At 40.7% G+C, this 21,483-nt stretch overlaps 1 long non-coding RNA gene across 1 annotated transcript in view; it reads left to right on the forward strand.

Annotated features, from left to right (window-relative positions):
* Window positions 1–7,773: 7,773 nt before the first annotated feature.
* LOC310681926 overlaps window positions 7,774–21,483 on the forward strand; it is a 453,737-nt gene continuing 440,027 nt past the window's right edge. The window contains exon 1 of the long non-coding RNA XR_014513686.1: window positions 7,774–7,852. This is a non-coding gene — a long non-coding RNA (uncharacterized lncRNA). The remainder of the gene's footprint in view (window positions 7,853–21,483) is intronic.

Consider the following 21,483-nt stretch of genomic DNA (forward strand, 5'->3'; position numbering starts at 1 on the left):
ACAATAAAAAGTATAGCTATTTAAAAGTTGTTATTAACAGGTTTGAATGCTTTTAAATATAATATAAAAGTGACCTTTTGAATGGCAAACTGTGAATCCAACTGATGAGAGAGCAAGAGTGAGGGAGGTCATTGTCTCATAAAAAACAAGCACATTTTTTTAAAAAATCATCAAACAACCCACTAATTAAAAATGTAGGTATACCAACTAAGGCATGTCAACAAGGGTGATCTACAACATCCTCCATTCTCAGTGATTGTTGGACACTTGGGACAAACGTGTTTGCATTGCATTGATATTAACAGGCTGATGTACAAATGCCCATGGAAAAGAATCACATGGGTCATGACAGCCATTCAGAAAACAGCAAAGAGGGCAACTGAGGCTGAGGACAGTGAGGTCAAATAAAAAGAATGGCTTCAGGAAATAAGGCACAAAAAGGGGACTCAACTTTATCAAAGCAATGTGAACATTCAGCAAGGCAACTACTTTTTCAATAACCTTTGCAGCTATAGTATGAAACAAGTGAATACTTAGCATAGCTCTAAAATTTCTGCCTGGTGTTTAAGCAATGGAAGCATTTTAAGCACCCAGCTCAAAAGCCTGTTCTGTCATTGACTTTATCCACTGTATGTTTGAAGAACCAAGTGGCTTCAATGCCAAAGGTTTGTTTGTTTGTTTGTGTTGTTGGAATGACCAGTGATTTCACTGATATTGGGTGCAGTCTAGGTAAAGGTACCCCTGCCCGTACAGGCCAGTCTTGACAGACTCTAGGGTTGTGCGCCCATCTCACTTAAGAGACCGGGGGCCAGCGCTGTCCGAGGACACTTCTGGGTCACGTGGCCAGCGTGACATTGCTGCTCTGGCGAGCCAGAGCCGCACACGGAAACGCCGTTTACCTTCCCGCTAGTAAGCGGTCCCTATTTATCTACTTGCACTTTGATGTGCTTTCGAACTGCTAGGTTGGCAGGCGCTGGGACCGAACAACGGGAGTGCACCCCGCCGCGGGGATTCGAACCGCCCACCTTTCGATCGGCAAGCCCTAGGCACTGAGGCTTTTACCCACAGCGCCACCCGCAGTCTAGGAACAGAATTAACCAATGGTATTATTCATTCGACTTTAGTTTTCACTTCTTCCTTCCTGTGTTCTCTAACTTTCCTTTCTTTTGTGTATTTCATGTAAGTGACATAATAATGTTAAATGTTGTTTATTCTCCCCATTTTTGTCAGAATAATGTCAGGAATGTTGTAACCACATGTTTCTGATGACAGGATTATCCCAGCCTAGGTTCCAGAAGTCATTTTAAAGAGCTTTTTCAAGGAGCACATTTGTAACTTGACAGGTGGTTCTTCAAAAGCACATTCATACTCCCAGTTGGTATCTTCAAGCTTAGTAGTTATGCCTTCTGAAATAATAGGTGTCAGCCAACACATAAAAAATGTTTTTGAAACTTTGAGGGCACTTTCAATGATTGACTTCTTTTTTTGTTCCAGAATTTTCAATGCACCTTGGTTTCTGTAATTAAATGTCTTATGAAACGTCTTTATTTCTGGAACAGAATATTATTTCACATCATGATCAACCGAGCTATGTAGCAAGAGAATTTTTTCCTAGGGCCAAATCTATGAAGCAAGTATGGCCGGAGTCAGATGGTGAGTTAATGGTGAATGGGCAAGTAAAATTGCAAAATATGCAACAAACCTTCACTGCCTTGTCTGTGTTCCTAGCAATCAGAACAAGTTGACACCATATAGGCTGCAGTAGTGTGGTATTTTTCAATGCAAGCACATACCTAACTTTTTATAGAAACCAGTTCATAATGCCTAGTCTGGAAGAGTTGCCTTTTCATGTCACACAATTATAGAAATCTGATTAAGGTAAGAGATTTGGGACTAAATCTGTAGCGAGTAGATCTACTGCTACAATTTTGATTATTTAGAATTTGAATATGCAATATGGGCTGCCAGTTGCCATCATTTATTTTGATTGTGGTAGGTATGCATTTCTTCATCATTTTCACATACCGCACAAATACAAACACAAACTGGACTCCTTCCAGCAATTTTTCATTTCCTCTTCCAAAACTTGATGAAACTCCTTCAGTACTCATATCAGGGAAAGGGAGCATGAGTTTTTGTTGCCAAGGAACCAGACCAATACACCCTTCATCCTGACCCGGTTGCACATAACTAGCTAGTTGGTTAGACTATGAGTGCGGATACACATCTGAATTGCACCCCCATTGAAAGTCTTATGGTGGGCATGAACCACTAGATGTTCTCCTCCACATTGATATACTTTCAGTCTAATGTATATCCAAATGCACACCCTCATATGAGATTATGCAGGATTGCCGTGAGAATCTAGCTGTGCAGCACGAGTGGGTAATGAAACCACCAGATTACCATAGCAAGACAGTTACATGGCACAGCAGTGTTGGCCCAATTGCTTGGTTGCATTTCATCTCCCTAAATTCAGATCAATGGGAGGGCTCCCCCCCCCCACCTGCTATATCACCAAGTCTGAAGCTGATAGAATTTATTCACTGTGCAATCTCAGTCATTCAAGTTTGTTTGTTTGCTAAAAACATGTTAGGAGAAGCTGTTGAGGAACTAAGGCTGAAAAAAAATACATGAATTGTGTGAAAGAATAGGAATCCCATCGCACACTTTCACACTTTTTAAAGCCTGCTAGTAGGCTAGTAGCCATTTTGCAGAACCTCACACAGTGAAACACTTTTCTCCCTGCTAAAAAGTAGTTTTCACACTGAAAGTTCAACAGAACAATTTAATGAAACACCATTTTACATAACCTGTCACTATTAACACAACACCATTTTCATAACCTGTCACTGTTAGCTATCAGCAATTTGACCTTGATGGCTAAATCCTTGTAAAGACCAGTAAAGTCACAGAATTTGTTGCACCCGGACAGTCCTGAGGATTATTTTAGCAAAGCACAGAATAATTGTGGAGACTTTCTGATGCATATTGAAGCAGTATTGTCTTCCTCATAATACTTAGTCTCATCATTTTTGGACTCCGTTTTGATCACTGAATAGAAGACTCAACTCAGTGTATGTTGATGGAAGATGTTGGCCATTTGACTCTCTATAATTATCTTTTACTTTGCCCAGCCAAAAGTCTTTCTTTTCAGTTTATCACCATAAAAACAGATATTGACAAATAGGTTAGAACCTAGTTCTTTTTATAACTGTACTTCCGTTGCTATATTTTTATTTCACCCCCCACCCACTCCAGAAACAGTACAAGGTAACAAATACTATCAGGACAATCTTGATATACGCAGCTAGCATCTATGTTACATTGTTACAAGTATATGAATGAACTGAAATTGTTGTCCCCTGTAGTGATGTGGTAGATTCTGCAGTCTAAAATCACATGGTGGAAGAAGAAAATAGTGGATTTTGTTTGTTTGTTGTTCCTTTCTATCTCCCCACCACCCCTTTTGGTTGCAGGATATAATTTTTCAACTAATATTTGGCATCTTGTTATAAACCTCACAGAGGATGTTGGGAAAATAGAGCTGTGGTTCACTGAACATCAGAACCCGGAGGATCAAATCACAAAATCTCCAGGCTGCTCTTAGATATGAAAAAAGAAGCCAAACTTCAATTTCATTTCTCCACAGCCTTGTGAGATGTGACGCTGGAAAAGCATTAGGAAGAATTGAGCTGTGCAGTGTGAGCCCTAACAGAAAACATGAAGCAACTGAACCTGAAAAGACCAAGGATCTAAGTGGTTTGTTTTCAGACTATGTCCTCCAATCAAATAGGCTGTGTGTAATATGATAGTCTTATATTGTGGGTTTCTTAGAGCTGGGAGCACAACAGAAGCAGCAATGAAGGTCAATGATACATCAGAACAATTTGTCATCTTCAGATATGCCCTACCTTGCCTAATATTTCATACTCATATGTCCTGCACTGAGGCAGAAGCACAGCTCCTTGGGAAGGTCCATAGGCAGAGGCAGCAAGATTGCACAAGACAATCCAAGACAATAGTTGATAATTTCATATCCTTTAATAATAAAGGTAAAGGTACCCCTGCCCGTACAGGCCAGGCTTGCCAGACTCTAGGGTTGTGCACTCATTTCACTCTATAGGCCGGGAGCCAGCGCTGTCTGCAGACACTTCCGGGTCACGTGGCCAGCGTGACAAGCTGCATCTGGTGAGCCAGCGCAGCACATGGAACGCCATCCTTTAATAATACCACCAGATATTTCAGCAGGGGCAAGCAACAGAACTATGTCAGTAGTAGAGCCAGTGATGCCGACAAAGCACATGGTTGGAGTGCATTGGGTGATATTCAACTACTAAGTTGTTGCTTGTGTGGAATGAGGGATCCACTTGTGCAACAGGACCTTCTCCCCTCTTACTCTGCACCACCCACACTCTCTAAATCAGTCCTGAAGGGTTGGGAGATCTTCAGGACAGGTTTAGGAGGCACCCAAGGACACCCAGTGGGAAGAGAGGGTGGGAAGCCCTGTTGCATGAACAGACTTCATTGCCTCCACTCATAACCCTCTTAGCATTATGTTCAATTCCACCTATAGGGTCCCAGGCTCAATCCCTGGGATCTCCAGTTTAAGGCTGGGAAAGACATTGGACCTTCACTGCCAATCACAATAGACATCACTGGACAAAAGAGACAAATGGCTTGACAGCAGAAGGCAGTCTGATATATTCAAATAGAGGAAGAAGCGGGGAGGAAAACAGTGGGAATGGAGCTTAAACTCTTTCCACAAAAATATATGGAACATATGAAGCTGCCTTATTCTGAGTCATCAGACTATTGGTTCATCTAGATCAATATTGTTTATAGTGCCTGGCAGCGGCTCTCTATATCCAGTCTACACACTGGCTTGGGATGTGAGGTCAGATGAGTCTTGTTTGGAAGCTGAGTTTGCAGATTCTCCCCCCTCTCTACAGGTAACTGGAATGCTTCTTCAGCTTGGCTTATTATTGAAGCTGGAAAAAGACTCTGGTATGATAACACTTGCACAGAATAGGCAACTATCATGCTCCACTTGTGAGCATGGTGAATAATGTTAATTTCCAAGCCAAGGAAGTACAAACATGTCAACAGCATCACTTGGGAGAACTGCTTGCATGATCTGGTTATTTCATCACTAGGGAGAACTGTGGGTCAAGCTTTAGTTGAGGATGAGCACCATCCTAGAACTCTGTTTCCAGTTTAAACCAATCCACCTGCAAGACTTTTCTTTTTGTTTACTCTTTTCTTTTTTATTATTTTTTAGAAAATACATTATTAACCATGCCTTCAAGCTGAGATCCAGAGCTCCTGAGAGCAGAATCAAATTCAGAAAGTCTCAATCAAAACCTCTTCGGCATACCAATAAGCTATGAAAGGGTAGAGGGTAAAGAGGAGCTGTAGGGGTGCCTTTAAGAATTGTGATGTGTTTTTATACTTTCAAATAATAATAAAAAATAATAATTTAGGAGATGGATCATGTAATTATTTAAAAATATGAGACGCAATTGCCATCTATGCAAAGAAAAAGAAAAGCCGGTGCCATTATAGCCTTACAAATCTTCACTTATGAAAGGAAGACAAACAAATTTATTACCCAAGTTGGGGTTTTATAAAATATTGAGTGGGATTATGTGTTCTTTGGAAGCAATATTATTTTAATCTGTCATTAGAGGTTCAATCCCTATTTATATGAGAAGATCAATCATGTAATATGATTGACTGACAGGTGGAAAGAAGTCCAAAAATGTGGATGCTTTTCTTCTTCATCTATAAAGTCTTTATTTCTAGACTATTTGTTTTATATAACTGCAATCATCACAAAGGAGTTAAACACATGGGGGCAGGCCCATAGTGCCACTACTGTGCCAATGTGACCCTCTTCATGTGCCAGCTGAAACAAAAACAAAGCCCAGAAGTACCTTGAGTTAATACTGTACAGTCCTACTGCAGCCTTGAACCAACTTCATTGCTGGGAATGGTCAGAGCAGCTCTAATAGATCCAACTCCTGTTCAAAAACAGCATCAGAAAACCTGCTGAACCTCATTCTTTCCTCCACAATGGGACACAGCTTTATGCACGAACAAGAGCAACTGTTTTGGGTGGTGGCTTCTATACATATTCTGGGACCATGTGGTGTTCCAGTCCTTTAAATGGCTAGAGTTGACTGAGGCTCATCTGCCTGAGCTAGCACTGGAGGTAAGAGCACAGGGCTGTAGATTCTGCATTTAGGATACTATCCCTTTAGGACAATAAGACCATATGTAAGCAGAAGGAAAAGGGAAGAAAATGTTTTAGTATTGGAAAAGGTTCAGAAAAGGGCAGTCAGAATGATCAAGGGGATCAAAATGATCAAGTGACTCCTCTATGAAGAGAACTACTTCTTCTTCTTCTCCTCCTCTTCATTTCTATACTGCTATATATATATATATATATATATATATATATATATATATAAAATCTAAGCAGTTTACAACCTACATTAAAGCATCAAATAAAACATTCCAGAATAAAGCATTATTGAAGAAAGTAAAATTTAAAGTATATGTTCAAAGCAACATAATTAACAACAGGAACCTAAAATATTCTCTTAAAGATATCAAAATAAAACATTACAAAGGAGGTCAACCACAGAATGCACATTTAATGCAGTTTACACACACACACACACACACACACACACACACACACACACACATATATATATATATATTGAAAACATTAATAAAGGAAGTCAAATATAAAATGCACATTTAAAACAGTACAATTAACAAGAGCATTAAATATTATCATAGGCATGGAACATATCTTCTGCTGTTGCTGTCAACCCTGCCAATGATGGTTCATGATGGGCAGTGGCTGCAGAAGCTCAGGCTCGATAACCTGGGTCTGCACTAAGTGACAGGCAAGATGGCTGTAGCATTTGGGACTTGAGAAAAGGTGAGTGATGGATGACATCACTATAGTTTCTATAATTATGCATGACATGGATAAAATGGCACAGGACGTGTCCAGAATGAGGCTTGTAGCACGAGCATTTTCAGGTGACCTCTGACCTCTGGAAAAGTCATCATAGTGCAACAAGCTACAGATTGGGATAGCTGGGGTGATGAGAGATGGTATGAAGGGACAGAATAGAAGCTGAAGTAATCACAAAAGGAAGGAGTGGTGATAAGTCAGGATTTCCTGACAGGTGATAAGGATTTCCCCCCTCCCAAGCTTAATTGCCTCCCTGTGGTGGTTGTGATAATTGCCTTTCCCTCAGTGAACTGAGGCTTAATTATAAGGCATTTGATAGAGCTTTGTAGAATTTGGTAAAAAAGGCATTGAGTAGTAAAGGAGGCCCTCATAAGGGGCCTAAGGGGAGGATTGGCTAAGGCATGCCTTCAGCTCAGGTTAGGACCTCTGCCTTGGCTTGCACCACATCAGAATTCAAGTTTTGGGCAACTCCCTTAGAGGAGGTTTGTCCACTTCTCCAACCCAATGAGGCATCTGATCAAGGCCTGTATTTTAAAATGAGCTTAAAACTATATTTACAAATGTTTGTATGTTTCATGCCAGGCAGAAAGCAGCTGGCTAAGTACTCTGGCAGCTGTTTATCTTCTTGCTCTTCTGGACAAGGGCCCCATTGATTTATAGCAGTAGCAGGAGACATGTTTCTCAAAGTTGTAAAAGGCAATTACAGACTGGGAACAAAGGTTATACTGACCCTGCATATTACGGAATACAATCAAGCTGCAAAAATACTAATTAAGAGTTGGTAAATAGTAAGATTTATTGTTTAACAGAAAATAATACCATGTGCCTCCCATCAGACTCTAGTCATATTTTCCTAAGGTTAAAGGGCAAAGAGCTAATGGGAAAAGCAGCTGGCTGGAAAAGGGGGGTGCAAATTAAAGAGGCTTCCTTTTGAAGCTGTTTTTTACTGAGTTCCTTTTCTTATAAAAAGCTATCTATTATTATTGGCTTTAATGATGCAAATGATTTAGAAAGTAAGAAATGTTAGATTCTTATGTTAGATTCTTATTTCATTGATGGTGTGTGAGAATATGAACCCAAGATCTCTGTTTAAGATAGAATTTAATACTATGAGCCATCTGTTTTAGCCTTTTGTTTTGAAGGGGCAGCAGGGGCAAAAAGGGCAAAAGGTGATCTGGTAATTAAGGTGCCTTGTCGAGGCAAATGTAAGATATATGGCTACTTGTCTGCCATTTATGAATAGAAGGAAATATAGCTCTTTGTCTCCCATAAAAGGTAATAGGAAATGGGTGTATCTTTTATGATTGGTTCTAGCAAACAGCCAATAGGAATTTCAACCAGGCTGATTGGACAGAGGCAGCCAAAGGAGGAGCAAGGGGGCTGGGCTGAAGAAATATAAGTGCTGGCCATCAGGGCTGGAGTGTGCAGAGCTTTGGTAACCATATACCACTGTGCCTATCATTTATTTGTCTGACAAATAAATTATTATTTTAATTTCTCTATTGCTGCGTTGAATATTTCATTCCAGCTAAGCGTTAACCACAAGCAGGGTGCTACACCAATAGAGATGCCATTCCATCAGCAGGGGCTGAGTGAAATGCAGGAAGGGAGCCTTGCCCCACTGCCATGCCAACTCCATTACCTGTTGTCGTCAATAAAGATTTGGCCCGATCTCACCCAACAGCTGTGCCCCGTCTCAGTCATCTCAGTGCTCTCTCAGGGCTGCAGAATGCACCTGCCTGGGCAATAAGCCAGCCTCTTAAGGCACATACCTTCTGTGGTCTCTTTTGATATAATTGGCCCAAGCTAAGTGCTGTCAAAAAAACCCCTTTCATTGAGTTAATTGGATTTTGAGTCAGGCTTACAGATGCTATAACTGCCTGTCAAAGGAAATATGGCATTTAGTGATTTGCAAGATGCTAAGCATGGGGACAAATAGCCTTGGACTCTACTTCATAGCCTGCTACTGAATTATTACATAGCCTTAAGCAAGTTACTTTTTTTGAGGTGGTGGGGCATCTGTCTCAGTTTCTCTTTCTTGGGGAAGGAGGGGAATGCAGCTATAAACATTTACCAAGCTGCTGTGAAACTTAATTAAATGATGTTTTCCATAGAGCCTTGAAACTTTAATGCACGATGTAACTGCCAAACACTATTATTACTGTGGCACTAACAATAGCATCTGTCAGCAAATGGTCTAATCTATATAACTAAAAATATCAGGAGATAAAGGCTTCCAGTAGCTTCAAAAGAAGGCTCCACCAAAGCAAACTCTGAAGCAAAAGATTGCTTGGCAGCCTACTTGAAGAATTTACCAAAGAATCTGCACCCTTTTCTCATCACAAATGGCCTCACGTAGGATATTCATTAGGCTTTCTTTTGAACAGACAGAAGATCTTTTGAAAGTTCTTGTGTAAAATAAAGCTAAGGGAATTTTTCTATACAAAGAACACACAAAAGCTTTTCATCTCACTGCCATTCATACTTTGATCCCTTCGCGTGGGCAACCAGTGGTTTACCTTACCCTTTTCATGGATCTTATATGTAATTATTTCAGTTTTTCATACCTCAATCTCCTACGAAACTTTCAGTTAGACTGATATATATGTGTTGACAATTGTACAAGAGGGAGAAATGAAATATGCTCACATGATTATTCTGTATCAAAATTCTCAGGTACGTCTGGTATAGAAGCTTTCACAGTTCACGGCCTTAGGATGCTTGTTTTTCCATATGCCATATAGGTCTGTGCTGTTTAAATAACTTCTTGAGTGCCTCCCACCCAGCACTTAACCCGGTTGGGAACAGGCAGGTTGGAAATGGAAAAGAGAATAAGTTTTAAAGGCTTAATGGTGAAGTCTCAATAGACCTCATATATCATAACATGAGAGGTTGTAGACTTTCTAAGTAGAGGTAAAGTGAGGTAGCTTCCCACACCTGTACCTATCTGTACCTAGGCAGATAAGAAAAAGGTGGCTTCTCTTATCTGCCTAGGTACATAAAGGCAGAAAAACATATGCAAATCTTATGGAGCAGCTGAGAAATGGAAGAGGGAGAAGTCTGAAAACAGCAAGAAGGGAGAGATACCGATGGGGGAAGTGACTGTTTTAAACAATGGCAGTATCTGAGTAAAGCAGGGATTGATGTACACTGAGAGGCAGGTGCTGTTGGGTGTTGTTGTTGTACTCAAAGCTTGTTTGAAAATGTCACTCCTCCCAATGTTACCCCCATTCACTGTTGGGAGACATTCTGCACAGAAACATGTTTGTACCTTTAAGAACAGTTTTTGTGAGCTCTGGACTAATTGGTTGCAGCTGGCCATGACTACAAAAGGAGAAAAGCTGCAGTTTGAACCCTGCCTGCAGAGAAAAACACCCAAAAGCTTTGCTGTTTGTTGTTTTGAAATAAAGTCCTTATTTAATTTTGTTTTACACCGGTCTCATGGTGTCACAGTCTTCTGTGATCTGCCACCAGTGAAAAATCCCCCTCTAACATCCACTCTATTCAAATCTCTGTCATTATTTAAGTCACCATTTTCTTTATTCAAAGAAACCAACAGTGAAGGCCTAGAACTGGAGTTACCTTCACTGACACCGGGTGTTTTATTGCTGGCCTGCCGCTGACTCCAGTTCCTGACATGAGTGTAAGTAGAGAGTAACCTAATTTAGACTGCCAATCCTATAAAACTGACAGGGCAATTGGGATCACAGAATTCAGCTAGGGAAGACACACACCAGATTGTACTGTTAGAGCTCATCCAGACTTCCTTTTGTGCCATGTTTTTAGTCACAGGACCGCACTTTAAAGTTCCATGTCCAAGCACTCCTCTGACCTGCTTTCCCCACAAAAACCCAATGTTTATTGCTGAGTCAGAGCAAGCAGAAAACCTGTATTGCCATTTGTTCTGATTCTGTATCAAAGAGCAGGTTTTCTTGGGCAAAACAAAAAAGCGCTCAGACACAGAGCTTTAAAGCATGAACCTGTGCCTATAGAGAGCAGGGCAAGTGCTTGATTCTGGCAGCACATATACTAAAATTGGAATGATACAGAGAAGATTAACCTGGCCCCTTTGCAAGGATGAGAGAGCAGGGCAAAAGGTAAGTGTGGATGAGCCCCTTGGTCTGCACAATTCCTCCTGCACTCAGTTACAAAATCACAGATTTTATAATTTTAATAACAAGCCAGTTCTCTCTCCCCACTCCCCTGTTTTGCTGTCCAGATAGATAAGGAGTTATAAAGAACTTGAAAGGTTGTTCACAATTTTGTGACATTTCTCTTGTTCCTAATAACAGTATTGTGCTTCTATGAATTTCAGGGGGTTTCCACCCCCCAATGGATGGTCATGGCTATGTATGTTTCTTGTTTACCTGCTCAAATAAATCCCCAGCTTGATTTTTGTAAAGCTCCTTCAGCTAATTTGATGAATGGGAGCACGAATCAAAAAACAATGAATCAAATGGTAGACAGCCATGCATTGTACAGTAAACAATACAACCTTTTAAAAATACATTAGAGTCAATATATGACGAGCGGGCCGTCTATGTCTCTAAGCGGAAAGGGGAATGGTGCTCAAGGTGGGTAATTAAACTGACAGCAGAGCAGCTGAGAAGTTGCTGTGAAATTTTTATGTCAACTTCAATGTAGAAAGCCAATGGGGAAATTCTGATTCCAAGGACACTTTTTAATGGAAATCAGTGTGTGGCCTTGACGAGAGATTGAAATCTCTAAGGAAGCTGTTGTGGAGCACATCAGCATCTAGGACAGTATAGTATTCTTCTGAGAGTGGGGAAAGTCTTCTGAGGAAGATTTGCAATTTGTCTTCAAAGAAAGACTTTTTCCTCAAATTGGGGATGGGGGGTGGGCAGGGAGAGAAAATCACATCGATGGTTCCTTTTATTCACACTGGAGCTTAGGGACATTCTGAGACTTTCAGCCTGGCAAGCACCAACTCGCAGAGAGTCTAATTAAGGAGCAAAGTAAGCAGAGCCTGCTATGGTCAAGCCAACCTGACTTATGGAGGGAAGGGGAGCACCCTAATGCAAGATGGGCTCTCAGAGGTATGTAGAATGGTTTATTAATAAGGGAGATAAAGTCATCCATGTGGAGAAACATTTTGACTAACTTTTATCATCATCTCTTGGAGGGGAATATTACATAAATAAAGAGTGTGCTTAACTCTCTCCTGATTAAATCAATGGGCTTCAATGGTGCTTACCTCTGGCTAGTTTTTGCCGCAAGATTTTTGCTCTCCTTCGTTAGACCTTTGTACATTTGTTAATACAGGCTAATCTGTCTCTCATGCAGAGCCGGGGCCTGTGACACACAGAGTCCACTTAACATTAACACAGGAGGGAAAAGTGGATGGTTCATCTAGATTCTCCTAGACTGTATATTACAATATATATAATTGCATAGTTTCACTGGTGCTCTGGGCCTTATGGAACACTGAACTTTCAGCTGCTGAACATTAGCAAAGGACGTAGAGTAGAGCAGAGAAAGGTATTTCTGCTAGGTCCAGTGGCATTAGAAACAATTGTGAATATGAGTGCCAACTGCTTCATTTTTTAAACTGTTTATACCCCATATTTCCATTTAAAACTACTCAAGGTGGATTGCAAGAAAATAACAGCAGACTAAAAGAATGAAAAAATAGGGAAGAATATAGAAAGAGAACAGGGACTAGCAAACGATTTTTTACCTTTTAATTGTATTTTCTGGGTTTTCTTGCAATTACTATGGAGATGTTTTATGTACAATGACATATTTTGTTATTCCCTTCACAAGTGATTTCTCAGACAATTTTGGCTCTAGCACAGAATGTTTGAGGGGCATCTGACAGGACTCTGGTTTGGAAGTAACATTGACTTCGCAGTTACTGGTGGCATAAGCAGTAGCCCGGATGGCACAATAATGTTAGAAGCGTCCTACCCTCGTGTAGTACCTTGGCAGAGACACGTGCCCGGCTGGCATGTTCTCTCCCTCCTGGTCGATCATTCAGGAGCTTCAAAAGCTTTCTTTAGCCCGAACATCACAGCAACCAATGCCAACAGACATCAGCACACTTAGGGATCTGCAGAGTGTTCGCAGTTTGCATAACAGAACTCAGTAGCTCAGCATTTTGGCTAATCTACGTTTATTTACATATACACTTGGAGCATTCTGATTTAGCTTCTTCCTCTTTCTCATCAGACAGCAAAGAGAGAAAGAACAAAGGACAATAGTCCCACTTCACGGAACACAGTAACACAAACATCCTATCTCCATCATTTCCCACTCTGTGGAATGAAAACATACACCGTCATGTAATAGACAACAATCTCATGACTGCAAACATGGAACAGGAATCCCAACAAATGATGGCATTCTGGTTTTCTTTGTTTTAACCAGACAAGGTGTCTGAGGATATTGGTGGGCATTGTAGTGTCACTGTCATGGGCAGATAGGATTTGGAGTCAAAGTCCAGTGGAGTTGTCTCAGCAGGATTTGGGTTTCCCAAAGAAGCTATAGGTATCATTAAAGTAGTGGGGAGATTGGGGTGGGCAGTGGTGACCACAGTGTCACATTTCTGCAGCAGGGTCTTCCCAGCTGCTACCAGCAACTCCCCACTAAGAATATCTCTTTTGCCACATACAGCACTAGGAAGACATCGCCACACATGAGTTAATTGCCATATATTTAAATAAGCTGTGGCCTATTTAAAATCAAATTATGTCACTAGCAAAGTGCAAAATCTGGCTATTAAGATTCAACATATTTACTTTGGAAGATGAATATTTGAATCTATAGCTTCATATAATTTAACCAAGCTATATTGCCTGAGTTCCTTGCTAATACTGACTGGCCAGCAGGTCATGGAGATTCATCTGATCTAGTAAGATCTTATCTTAACACTGTTAAAAAAGAGCTTGTATTCCACAATCCACATGCAGGAGCCTCCAGATGGTTAGAGATATGGATCCGAAAAGTTGCTGAATAATACATTTGTCTGATAGAATCGGCTCCATGTTATCGCTAGCTGTTCAGCTGTCTTTCTCAGGCTTGTCATCTTGCTGCTCCACATGACTACCTATTTCTTCTCCAACTCACATCTGCAATACTGCCCAGCATGAGACCACTTTTTCGCTGGGATTTTAATTTCAGCATATTAAATGTTTATGAATTTCAATGATAAAAATCCTTATGAGTTATTTAGCATGCATGCTAGAGCATTTAAAATGGCTTATTTTGTCTCTGGCTGTGCCATCTGCAATAGAACTGGCTTCACATTTATACAGGACACGTAGGATAATGAATGGAAGGACTTTATTTCACTCCCATGATGGACAGAAAGCAATGCAAAGCAAACATACTTTGAAAGTCAATATTAAAAAGGTGCTTTGAGGAGTTTTTCACAGCCACATTTTTCATAAACCAGAGATCTGGCTAATAATATAATAGCACTGAGTATGACTGATGTGAACTATAAGACAATCTTAGCAACCAACTAGCTGGTTCTTAAGTAGTCCAAATAACATGTAACTTTCAATACTCACAACTGAAGAGGGAACAGATAGACAGCAACAAAGAGCAACATAATCCTAAGAGAGTCTGTGTACTGGTCCAGTAAATGCTTCCACTGCGCCACCAGCAACAGCTTTCTTTGCAGAGTATTAATTAAGTCCAGTGCAGAGATTCTTGTTGCAGTACAAGCTCCAAAGTCTCAGCAGCAAAAAAAACAACAGGGAAGCCTGTCTTTCCAAAGACAGGTTTATTGCAGAAAGATAACAGAAACACCTCCGGAGCTTTCAGACATTTTTCCTTCACGTCCAGCACGCCCCAAACAGGCAGAGAAAACAAACACTCTTTATATACTGAGCAACTTAACAACTTAACAAGCTTGACTTCTTAAAGTCACATGACATTGCTAATTTGCCAGCGTCTTAGGTTTCACACCCTAACACCCCCTCTCGCTGGCAATACAAAACCAAAAAATTACTTCAGACCCATTTCTTCACAAAAGTTTTCATGCCGCTGAAACCCAAGCGGTTTTGTAAAACCATCAGCTTGATTTTCATGACTGGGACAGTAATTTAATTTAACAATTCCTGCTTTTACCGTTTGACAAACATTTTGAAAGCGGATATCCAAATGTTTTGTACGACCTTTAAACTGCCCATTTTGTGCTAACTTAAGACACGGTTGATTATCACCCCATACAGTGATTGGAGTGATGGCCTTTTCATACATCTCTTGTGCCAAGCATTTGTAAAATTCTAGATCTCTACATAACTCAGATAAGGCACAGAACTCAGCTTCTGTTGACGACAAAGCAATCAGGTTCTGTTTCTTGGATCTCCACCCAATCAGAGAGTTACCAAATTTTATTACACAGCCAGACACTGATTTTCTATCTTTTAAATTTGCCCAATCACTATCTGCCCAACAAGTAATCTGTGCTTGTCCTTCCGAAGATAATTCAAGGCAAAAATCTTTGGTGTATTGTAAATATCTTAACACTCTTTGAATTCCTTTCCATGCATTTACACTAGGTTTTGAAGCTTCTCTGCTGAGTAAGTTAACAGCGTAAGCAATGTCTGGTCTACTCCATTGCGAAAGATGAAGTAAGCTTCCCAGTGCTGACTGAAAGATTTCAGCACGCTTGAATTCAGCACTATCCTTGAACTCATTGTCTTTTACAAAACCCATTTCCATTGGTGTTCTAACACCTGCACACTCCGTCATGCCAAACTTTTTCAACATTTGCAATATCTTGCCTTTTTGATTCAGTAGAAAACTGCCATTTTTGGTCCTATCTATCTGAACACCAAGATAGACCTTCACATCACCAAGATTCTTAACTTTGAAGTGTTTATTTAACTCTTTGGCTAGTTTTTTTACTTGTTCTTGTGTCTTTGAAGTATAAATCAGGTCATCTACATAAACAAGCAAAGATTCTTGAGCATCTCCTGAACCTCTGAAATATAAGCAACTGTCAGCCTTGCTCCTGCTAAAACCAATGCCTACCAAAACGTCATTCAAACTCTCATTCCAATTATGAGCAGATTGCTTGAGTCCATAAATAGATTTATGTAGTTTCCATACCTGATTTGATTTACCAACTTTCAATCCTGGCGGTAGCTCCATATAGAGCTCTTCAGCCAAGTCTGAATGAAGATAAGCTGTAGAGACATCAAATTGATTCACTTTAAAGCCTTTCTGAGCAGCAACTGCTAATAGTGCCCGTAGGGTTTCACTCCTTGAAGTGGGTGCATAGACTTCGGAATAATGTAACCCCTTTCTTTGTGTAAAACCTCGAGCTACAAGTCTCGCTTTGTACTCTGGTTTCCCCGTCGCTGTTGTCTTTATCCTGTACACCCACCTACAACTTACTGCCTTGGTACCTTCTGGCAGTTTGGTGATGGAAAACACACCCAGGTCTTTCATAGAATTCAACTCCTTTTGCATGGCCTCACGCCACCTACTGGCCTCCTCCTGGGGTAATTGCTCAACCTCCTCAAAACTTTCAGGTTCGCAATTTGCCAAACCAGCCCAAACACTAATAGCTTGGTACCTTTCAGGAGGTTTACCTTTGTTGGTACGCTTGGAACGCCTTGGCAGTTCCTGCGATGTTCCTTCAGTTTCCCCCTCTGACTCAGAATCACTAGTCGTCACCTGTTTGTCACTAGTAGTCACCTGTTTGTCACTAGTAGTTGAAGAACTTTCTGATTCTGACTTTACACGTCTCTCTTGCTGTACAGGTGAACTTTTAGAGCTAGAAGATTCTGACTTTACAGACTTGGGTGAACTAGGCGATTTCTCACCCTCGTCCTTGGACTCAAATTCCTCAGCCTGTTCTGGAACTAATACCTGCCCTGGGGCCTGAGTTTCATTGTTACTGTCCACCACATCAAATAGTATGTCAGGATTTCCATGAATTCTATTCCAACCATCCTGTTCACAAAATTCCGCACTTCTGCTGATTGTGATTTTCGTTTGATTGCCTTCTACATTCACAAATCTCCAACCTTTTGTGTTTGCTTGATAACCACAGAAAACCATTTCTTTAGACCTAGGATCGCCTTTCCTACGTTGTGCCCTAGGCACCAGCACATAAGCACGACATCCAAAAACTCTTAGATGATCAATTTTTGGTTTTTTCCCAAATAGCATGAAGTAAGGAGTGTTGCCTACTGTGCTATTGTACACTCTGTTAAAAGTATAATTCGCATACAGTGCAGCCTCAGCCCAAAAACGCTGTGGAAGTCCAGAATCAAACAGCAAAGCAGCAATGGCTTCCTGTAATGTTCGAAATTTTCTTTCGGCAACTGCATTCTCCTGTGGTGAATAGGGATTGGTAAGTCTATGAACTATACCTTTCCTTTTTAACCACGTCTCCAGCGTGTGGTTCACATATTCCCCACCACGATCTGATTGTATTTTACGTACCCTGGTGTCAAATTTACATTCGACTTCTTCAATCCAATCCATCAGGATGGAAGCTGCTTGTGATTTTTCTTTCAGAAAGAAAACCCAACTCGCTCTTGAAAAATCATCCACCAAAATTTGCATAAATCTCGCACCTCCAAGCGATTTGACTGGCATAGGGCCACACACGTCTGTGTGCACAAGTTCAAAGGGTTTCTTGCTTACTCTATCAGATCTAGGATAGTTACATGTCTTAACCTTAGCATGTTTACAAGCACAACAATCCAGAAAATTTGGACAGGGTTTAATGTTACACTCCTCAGCTAAATCTGGCATCTTGCTTACATACTTAAAGCATATATGAGCTAACCTTCTGTGTAGTAGATGTACACAACCTGTATGAGGAGCCTTATTTACACACTTAGCTTGCGCTTCACCTGTTGAACATCTACCTGCTGCTAACTGCTCTTCATCCAAAACAAAAAGCCCATCCTCACAGGGAATTTTAACTAGCTCCTTCCCCTGTTTCGAAATGGTGCACACATCATTTTCAAACTCAACCTTAAAACCACTTTTTACCAGGCATGACACACTCAAAAGTCCATTCTTCATTCCTGGAAGAACAAAAACAGGAAGGTTAGTTTGCAAACAGTTAACATAAATTGTGCCTTTAAGGTTCATTTCTCGTTTACTATTGTCTGCTATAGTCACGGTTTTTGCAACTGGCAATGTCTTGCAGTTCAACAAGCTGCCACTAGATGTCGCTGGAACTAAACTGTGACTTGCTCCACTGTCAATTATCCACTTCAAGGTTTGTTGGCTCTTTTTAGGACTCTGTTGTGCTGCCATTGCAGATAGTCCCTTATCAGCACCTGCTCCCCCTCTGGATCGTTGATTCTTGTAGTTCTCACGTCGTCTTCCCCTGTAGCTCCGGAAACTGGCCTTGGACTGTTGAAATTCCTGTTGCTTTTCTGGACACTTTGCTATCAAATGAAACCTGCTGCCACATCGAAAACATGACTTGCTGGCCATAGCAGACACTTGTGAGGCTTCCTTACAGCTCTGCCTGCTAGTTCCCTCACGCTGGGAATTATCTGAACATCCAACCCTTGGGGTATTTGAATTATCAATACGTTTTCGATGATGTTGATATTCTTGCTCACACAATCTACCAGTCACATAATTCATATTCAGCTGGTCCTCTGGCAAAACTTGTAAAGTTAGTACTAAGTTTTCAAACCCTGCATGCAGGCTGCTAAGCAGAGTATAAACTTTAATATTTTCAGGAAAATTCACACCTAGAGATGACAGTCGGTTGAAATACTCAGTCATCTGTGACGTGTGTTCAACCACACTATCCCCTGGCTTCAGTTTCAACTCATACAAAGCACGTATAATATTCACCTTCTCTCCGGGCGTGGCTCTATGGTGAATTCGCCTAAGAGCTCCCCAAATTTCAAATGCAGACCTTAAATTTTCCACATGAGGTAATTGGGAATCGTCTATCGATACCATCAACATGCATCTAGCTTTAGTGTCCATTTTATCATGTTCCCTGTTCTGAGCATGTGCAGCAGCCTGTTGCTCTGCTGTGGCATCTGCTGCAACAGCCACAAACGGCTTTCGCCTCTGGACATAGTCAGCCCACACTTCTTTGGCTTCCAACCAGACTTGAGCCCTCTTAGACCATTGCACGTAATTAGCAGAGTTCAACTTTGTAAAGGGAACCTGGAAATTTTCCACTGCCATTCTTGGGGTCTGCTGCTATTCCCTCTGTGTGCCCTTGCTTCTCTTTCCCCTTGGGATTTGTTTTACTCACTTTTCAGACGCCTCCAGCCTCTCAGTTCCTTTAAGAGCTGGATTTACGACCACGCCGGTCTTCTCTCATCCGAAAGCTGCTTTCACTTTCTCTGCACACAATACAGCTGTAGAAACGTAGAAGGATCCATAACCTAAGAGAGTCTGTGTACTGGTCCAGTAAATGCTTCCACTGCGCCACCAGCAACAGCTTTCTTTGCAGAGTATTAATTAAGTCCAGTGCAGAGATTCTTGTTGCAGTACAAGCTCCAAAGTCTCAGCAGCAAAAAAAACAACAGGGAAGCCTGTCTTTCCAAAGACAGGTTTATTGCAGAAAGATAACAGAAACACCTCCGGAGCTTTCAGACATTTTTCCTTCACGTCCAGCACGCCCCAAACAGGCAGAGAAAACAAACACTCTTTATATACTGAGCAACTTAACAACTTAACAAGCTTGACTTCTTAAAGTCACATGACATTGCTAATTTGCCAGCGTCTTAGGTTTCACACCCTAACAGTTAGGTCTTTAGGAAATAGGAAATTATCCTATAGGAAATTGGAAGGGACAATATTTTTCCTGTGCAACAGTTACTGGGGGGGGGGGCAGGTTCCACTGATTCCATGTGCTTGGGAACACTAAACGTTGTGGGACTTGCTTTTAGATTTACATGACTAGGACTGGATTACAAGTAACTGTATTTTTAATGTCAATTTATTTGACTCCTGGAAATGTGCGAGTCCTAATGCAAGAGGTTTTATATAAGCAATTTCCAAGCTTTAACAAAAAAATTTTTTACTATTGTTTTGTCTAAGGCAAATAAATACTACAGGTTTAAATGGAAAAAGGTGGTCCACAATATGCGAAGGTTCTAAGACATTTAAGAGCGAGATTAAGATTATTATTTTTTTACTCAGGCTTTTACCCACACTTCCTCTTCTCCCACTGCTTTCACCTGGGGAAAACTGCTCTTTAGTGCTCATTTAGAGCAAATGGTAATTCTGGTTTTCTCCGGACTGATGTTTGCTTTGATTTAACAATAAAGAATGGGTTTTACCTGGGAAAGAAGTGGGGCAAGGGAAAAACTGCTTAGCCTGTGCCTAGAAAGCATGGGTCAAGCGTAAAATTGCTTGGACCTATAAAAAGTACATGCATAGAAGTGTATGCTAAACAAAATGGCTCATTGTCAAGAATGGGATTGGTGTGTGTTTGTGCGTGTCTGTAAAATAATTCACACAAATTAAATATGCACAGATTTTGATTGGTGGATGATACAAGGTGAAAGGTCACATTTAGGTTGCTATAAATCATCAGAGGCAAGTAAGAAAAATGTGAATGAACTGTATGAGGGAGAACAATATGTACTTGAAACTTCTGAGGATGTTTTATTTGAAAGGGGCTGTATTTGTTGCAATGGTTGCCTTTTCCTTTTCCTTACTTCTGCGGAAGTGCATACCTGATCCACCAAGTTTTTGAAAGGTGAAAAAGATGTGTCAGTCTGCTGGAGAACAGGGCTTCTAATGTTGTTGAAAGCACCTTCCTGTGACACTTTGCTATTGCTGGTGACCACTATTGGATGTTGTGGAGAATGCTTTCAATCACAGCTAAACTGTTTAATAAGCTTTCAATGATGAGAAATGCAGCGCCCTGTTTACAAAGCATATTTGGGGCACACAATGCATTCCGCCTAATCTAATGCCTGATGTGATTCTCGCATCTCCCTCTAGTGTTTTAGAAGATTTTGCAGAAGTCAATGAATGATGGAAATGCCTGAAAACAAATGAAACAGTCATATAATCTTTCCATGGATGTAAATGGGAGAAAAACAGAGTGTCCTTGGTCTAACTCTTCTCTTGAGTGCTGTGTGTGTGGTGTGTGTGTCTCACTTGGATATATATGTGTGTGTGTACCTTAAAAAGATTTGACAAGCATATAATTTAATCATTTCTGCTACCTTCCATAATCACATCACTTTCTTAATATGTAAAGGTGGGGAGGGGGGAGATTTTCTATTTTAGACCCAAACATGTGCTGCAGATTTTGACAAATTGACACATTTTTGGGAATAAATATATATATTAAAAAACCTTTGGGGCATTAAATATTTCATGTGATGTTGAAAAACAAAGCATCATTTTGGATCTAAGTAGTAACGTTATTTTTGATTCAGAACCAGTTGCAGTGGCTATGTCTGCTGTGCTTTGGCAGAGTTTGGGGCTCAAGGAAAAGGAAAAGATCAGAAACCAGAAGGGAGGTCTGCTTGCAATTAATCTTGGTGAAAGTAGATGTT

The sequence above is a fragment of the Podarcis tiliguerta genome (genome assembly GCF_965153285.1).
Source record: "Podarcis tiliguerta genome assembly, chromosome: 1".
NCBI classification, from domain to species: Eukaryota; Metazoa; Chordata; class Lepidosauria; order Squamata; family Lacertidae; genus Podarcis; species Podarcis tiliguerta.